This window comes from Macadamia integrifolia, unplaced genomic scaffold (genome assembly GCF_013358625.1).
Source record: "Macadamia integrifolia cultivar HAES 741 unplaced genomic scaffold, SCU_Mint_v3 scaffold1273, whole genome shotgun sequence".
In the NCBI taxonomy this organism is placed as follows: Eukaryota; Viridiplantae; Streptophyta; class Magnoliopsida; order Proteales; family Proteaceae; genus Macadamia; species Macadamia integrifolia.
Genome location: NW_024868139.1, coordinates 233080 through 239127, shown reverse-complemented (window position 1 = coordinate 239127; position 6048 = coordinate 233080). Strand labels below are relative to the sequence as shown.

The 6048-nt window shown below is 39.6% G+C and overlaps 1 non-coding gene across 1 annotated transcript; it reads right to left on the bottom strand.

Moving 5' to 3' along the window:
* Positions 1-5554: 5554 nt before the first annotated feature.
* On the bottom strand, positions 5555-5661 carry LOC122063257. Its single transcript, XR_006135283.1, has one exon. It is a non-coding gene; the product is annotated as a small nucleolar RNA R71 (small nucleolar RNA).
* Between the last annotated feature and the right edge of the window lie 387 nt (positions 5662-6048).

Here is a 6048-nt window from a genome sequence, read left to right as displayed (position 1 = left end):
TGGTATTGACATTGGGAGGCTGGTTGATCTTGACCTCAATGGTTTCATTGTCTACCAGGTCCTGAATTGCATGTTATGAACCCAAAAATCTTTTAGTATTATGCCCCTTCTGAGTGTGGTAGGCACAATACTCATGATCCCTATACCAAGCTCGAGGAGGGTTGCTGATTACTCTTGGAGCCACTATCCCTAGCAATCCTTCTTTAACTTCTCATATGTGGCTGTTACGGGCATTCCCAGATCAAAAAATTACCTTTTTGGGTGAGGAGCCTTTTGGGCGGGTGAATCTGCTTGTATTATGAAGGGTTATAAAGAGGTGGCTGGTGAGACTAACTACTGAACTGCACTCACCATATTAGTTTTTGGACCCTTTTTCTGTCTAACTCAGGTGTTCTTGCTTGCATCTTAGGAGGATCCTTGATACTGGTCCTCTCTTAGAATTCTATTCTCCACCTGTGTGCCGGTGGCTATCAAGGCATCAAAAGTTTACAAATGCTGATAGTAAAGAACATCATAATAGGGCTTTGACAAGTTCTTTATTAACATCTCTACCTACTCTACTTCTGAAGGCCTATCTGCCATCTTGGTGGCCTTGTCTTTGAATCTCATCAAGAAGGTGGTGAATCTTGCCTTAGGCTACTGCCTCAATGTCCCAAGCTCCCGACGTTTCACATCCACCTCAGTATTGTAGGAGTACTATTTGGTGAAGGCCTTCACCACCATAGCCCAATTCTAAGTTTGTGATGACTCCAACTATATGAACAACCTCAGTGCTGGTGTCGATAGGGTTAATATAAAGGCTTACCCCATCTAGTTATCTGCAAGTTGCCATGACTTAGCGATGCTGAGGAAGACCTTGAGATGAGCCATAAGGTCCCTGACCTATTAAATATATCAGTCTGCCACTTGAATTTTTCTGGAATTCTTGCTCCAGAAAAGAAACTCATTTTCTAAGAATCTAGTGCTTGGCCTTCTGAGCATTTTCCTGCTCGAATCATGCTTTCCAACTTCTCTAACTACTCTCTAAGCTTCCTTTATTTCTCCGTCTCTGGAGGCTCAAAGTGGACATGTGCTACAAATTCCTCTTTTTTATCTTTGATCACTACCCTAAGAGAAGGGACCCTGGAATCGGCCCCTCGTTGACCATTGGGATGGGTAGGTGAAGATCCTCTCTGACCGGTTGGCCGGACATGCTCTAGTTCCTCTGAGTCAGCTTGGGAAGAATTCCCACGATGACCTATAGCTCCATTCTGGTCTACATCTCCTGTTGCCGATGGTAGCTCATTTCTGGGATCAGCTCTGGGAGGGTTCTGAAGTGTATGCAGTATCTAAGCTATCCCTCTTTTGATTTTAGCCATTTCTGTCTGCAAGGTCTCCACGGGATGGACCCAAGCCTATTCGGGTGTTTCCATATTGGGTGGATCCATGCTTACTGGGCTTTAATACCTGCTATTAGATAATCTCGAGGAGATGACATAGGTGATTCTGGATTTAGGCAAGTCAACCGATTACCCTAACGCATCCAAAGGGACCACGACGAATACTTGAGGTGTGGAATTGTGCTTGAACTAAGAGTGATTTATTTTAGGATTCTTGAATTCCCATCCCCTTGTTTATATATTCACTAAATTAACAAACGTTAATTCATCCAAGGTCAGTCTGCTAAATGGTAGGGGTGGATAGGGTTTGATGCCCTTGGTCCACCCGATGCCATAAGTGGGAAGTTCATACAAATGGCTTATTGAGAATATTCCCATAAGACATTCCATGTAATAAAGTCATGCTTTCCTTGCTTTTTTTCCACTAAGTGTCCTTCCTCCTGATTTTCTCAGGACTTCTCGAGACTTGACATGACTCTGGCAGGATTACCCCTGAGTCACGTATCTAGACTTTTTTCTTAAGAAGGAGGGACACCTTTTATCCGAAACCCACTTTAAGAAAGTAATTATTTATGACGAGAATATAGTATAGGACATTCCTTTTGAAGATCGTAAATAAGTTCTACAATTAGCTTGTGGTGCTCCTAGCTTCTTTATCTATTTTCTACATGATGCGAGCATGCGGTGGATGCAATATGACTGACAAGGCTTCCTTTACAGGATCTATATACGCAAGGTATGTGATCCTTTTGATATACCCGTAGGTACGAGATCAAGGGGGTGGCTTCCTTGCCCATTACTCATGACTACACATGAGGTTAAGAAATTGGCCACGTGGTGGTGGAACCATGAGTGATTGTGTGCAAAAGTGTAATGTAGGGTAACCATCATTCGATCTCAGAATGCCATAATGTGCTCGGACCTCCCTAAGGGTGCTGGCACAAATACGGACATCCTCACTGTTTGATGATGCATTCGACCTCAGAATGCTATAAAGTGCACAGACCTCCCTGAGGGTACTAGCACAAATATAATATCCTTACCGTTTGATGATACCTTCCACTCTTGTACAAGAAGTGGGTATCATTTTCTCTCAGAGTACTCTCTATGACATGCGCTGACCTCCTCGAGGGTGCAGGCATGACAGGGAGTCCCTCGCCAAATGATTTCACTTCGAGCATGATGCATGATGCGGTTAGCAAATACAATTACAAAAATGGCGTTAGCCAAACACGTTTTCAAATAAATGTGGTAGAAAATGTTCTTGCATTTAAAGGTAGCATCAATTATTGGAAGATTAACATTTATCCCCAGTGGAGTCACCACTGTGGGGGTAGTGGCCAGAGATGGGCTATGCATCCTGATGAGCACATTTATGTGTGAAATCTAGGGTAGTAAAACATGCATTTTACATATTTAGAATGGAGCTACCTTGGGTTTTACTCTCTTTTTGCAGGTTTTATATTTTCAAGGCCTTAAGGACTATCGGGAGCTATATCTTCAATTTTACACGTAAAGAGGTCCTATTTCTTTTCATGGTTGCGAAGAGGATGAAATTCTGAGCAAGATGGACGTGTTCAATTAAAAGCACACATTCATTTGGTCACTCGTACAAATGATTATTCTTTTCGGGTCAGAAAAAGAATAATGGATCAGAACTGAACCGAGATGCAGAACCAGCCCGTTTGCAATTGTCCCAGAGGTACAAGGAATACTCCAAATACCAACAAGGATCGATGGACCACATCTTTAAGTGATTAAAGATTTGTTTTTGGTAACAACAACTACCTAGCTTAGTTGGTGAGCTATGGTGTACAAAATTCTCTTGCTCACCAAGAGGTCTCAAGTTCGAATCTTATGGTTGTTTTTTTTTAGAAGATTTTGTTGAAGATTTCCTGCTTTTCACTCACTTAAAGCACTAAGGGCATGGAGGGGATTTCCACATCAAGTTAGAAGCAAGCAAAATCGTGGAAGGAAGAAGAGAAGAAGGAAAAAAAAAGGAAAGCAAAATCGTGGAAGGAAGAAGAGAAGAAAAAAAAAAAAGGAAAGAGAAAAAAAGGGGAGAACCAAAAATTGTCCAAATCTTCTCTCTCCTCCACATCATCACCAAAGATTGTCCAAATCACACAAAGGAAGAAAAAAAAATCGTCCCTAGGAGAGAGAAAAAAAAGAAGAAAAATAAATTAGAAAAAAAAAAGGAAAGAAAATAAGCAAAAAATTTTAGGAAATTTCTCAAAATTTATTTCTCTCTTCTCTCTCCTCCATCTTAGCACTTTTGGACTCAAAAGATCTCACAATCAATTGTAGGTTTCTCTCTTTTAGGAAAGAGAAAATTGTTACCCTACCTCTCCATTCCCTATAAATACAACTCATGTAAGAGGAGGAGACACAATTCATTCTTCTTCTAGTTTTTTTTTAGTTGCTCTCTCTCTCCCTCTCTCACTCTTTGGTTTTAGTTCTTCTCTATTTTTGCTTTAATCACTTTTGTAATAGTTTTTTTTTATTTCAATTAATGCAAGTACTCTTTTATTATTATTCAGTTCTTTTAATGTTTATGATTTATGCAATTGAGTTGTAATTTTTTAAGTTATAGTTCTAGGCTTAGATCTAGGTGACAAGATCACGAGCCGTGGAGCAATTTTTTTTTCAAGTTCAAGCATTGATTCAAGTAAGTAGGCTTCTTCAGTAGTCTTCTCTCCCCCCTCTCATTCCCTCTTCTGACTACCCTTTCTTTCTTAATTTAGGATTTTTATTCAGTCATTACATTATTGCTATTCCTTTCCCCCAAGGTTCATGGCTAGTGTATGTGTTGGCTTTGCCCCTCCTAGCCATAGAACCATCAATTTATTGCTTTTATTTTAATTGTCTCCCTTTTCCTAAAGTCAAGTAGAGTAACCCTTGTAAGAGTGACTCTCTGGTCAAGTAGGGAAGCTCATATTATGATGCATCCCTCGGGCTAAGTAGAGAAACCTACTTGTGAGTCTCTCTCTAGCTTTATCCCCTTTCTTTTACTTTATTTTATTTCAGCATTTTTTTTCCTTTATTTATTTATTTATTTTTTTAATTGCGTGGGTTGTTTATTTTCAGTTATTTATTTATTTAATTTTAATTGCGTGGCTTGCGTCTTTAAATTCTTAGATGACGAATGGTTAGGACGTTATTTTAGATACATATGTTTAGGACGGTATTAGAATTAGATCACAACCATTAATCAGTTCACTTTCGCTTTATTAAAAGAAATAAAAAATAAAGTGGTTGTTCTCCCTGTGTTCGACTTGTTGCTACACTGATCCGTACGCTTGCGGTTACATTTTAAATCTCAAACAAGTTTTTGGCGCCGTTGCCGGGGAGACAGTTCCATGTTATTTTTCACTTTCTTTTGGTAAATCGGAGTGCTTTGTTTTATTTTATTTTATTTTATTTTTTTTTACTGAATTCCTGAGAAGAACAACTTGCAATAATAGTTGTATCAGTGGAGGTCGCCATACCTCACAGTATGATAAAGACAGGTTTTGCCCTGTAGCAGTACCTCAGGAATTGACCTGAGCAACCCCGGATCCCTGCCGGTAAGCTCCCAAAAAAACAAAAAAAAAATCAAAAAAATTAAAAAAAATTTCAAAAAAAAATAAATTTTTGCTATCCATTCTTTTGTGCTTGCCTTACTTTAGTTGTGGGTAGTTTTCTGTTGCATGAGTGTTAAGTGGGTACGTAATACTAAGAATCGGTTAGAAAGAAGAGATCCAACAAGTAGTGACCCTATACGTTTGCTCTCTTTAAAACCCTTCAATATGGGAGACCAACAGCAAAACCCTTCACCTAAATCTCTAAAAGATAGGTTCTACCCTGCTAGAACAGCCCAACCTTCCTGCATAGTTCTACCACAAGCCCAGGGCAATAATTTTGAACTCAAATCTCAATACATCACTATGTTGCCCCACTTCCGTGGGTTGACCTATGAGGATGCATACCTATTTATAAGGGAATTTGAAGAGGTATGTGTTCTAATTAAGATCCAACAGCTTTCTGATGATGCTGTTAAGCTTAGGTTTATCACTTTTGCATTGAAAGACCAAGCTAAGAAGTGGTTGTATGGATTACCCACAAATTCCATAACCTCATGGGAACAGTTCACAGTTGTCTTCCTTAAGAAGTTTTTCCTAACTCACAAGACCAATAAGCTTAGAAGTGATATCCTTCAGTTTAGGCAAAAGCATAGTGAGTCATTTTCCAAACTTATGGAGAGATTCAAGGATCTACTCCAAGAATGCCCTCACCATGGCCTAGACCTATGGCATTTATGTCAAATAATTTATGAGGGTATTGATTACCCAACTAAACAAATGATAGAGTCTATGTGCCCTGAGGGATTCACATCCTTTACAGATGAAGGAAAGGCATGGGAATTTTTACTTGACTTAGCTGACAAAACCCGTGAGTGGGAATCAACTCAAGAGAGTGAAAGAACCATAGGAGGAAAAGGATATTTTGTGGATGGGATAGTAGCCAAGGAAACCCATTTGGATAGCCTAATCAAGAGGATTGAGGCTATTGTTCTTAGAGAGCCATCATCAGTCAATTTGGTTAAGATTTGTGCTTGGTGCCAATCCCCTGGACATGTCATAGAAGAATGCCCCAACACCTCTGGGGGCACTTCTAATGATAGTGTTAA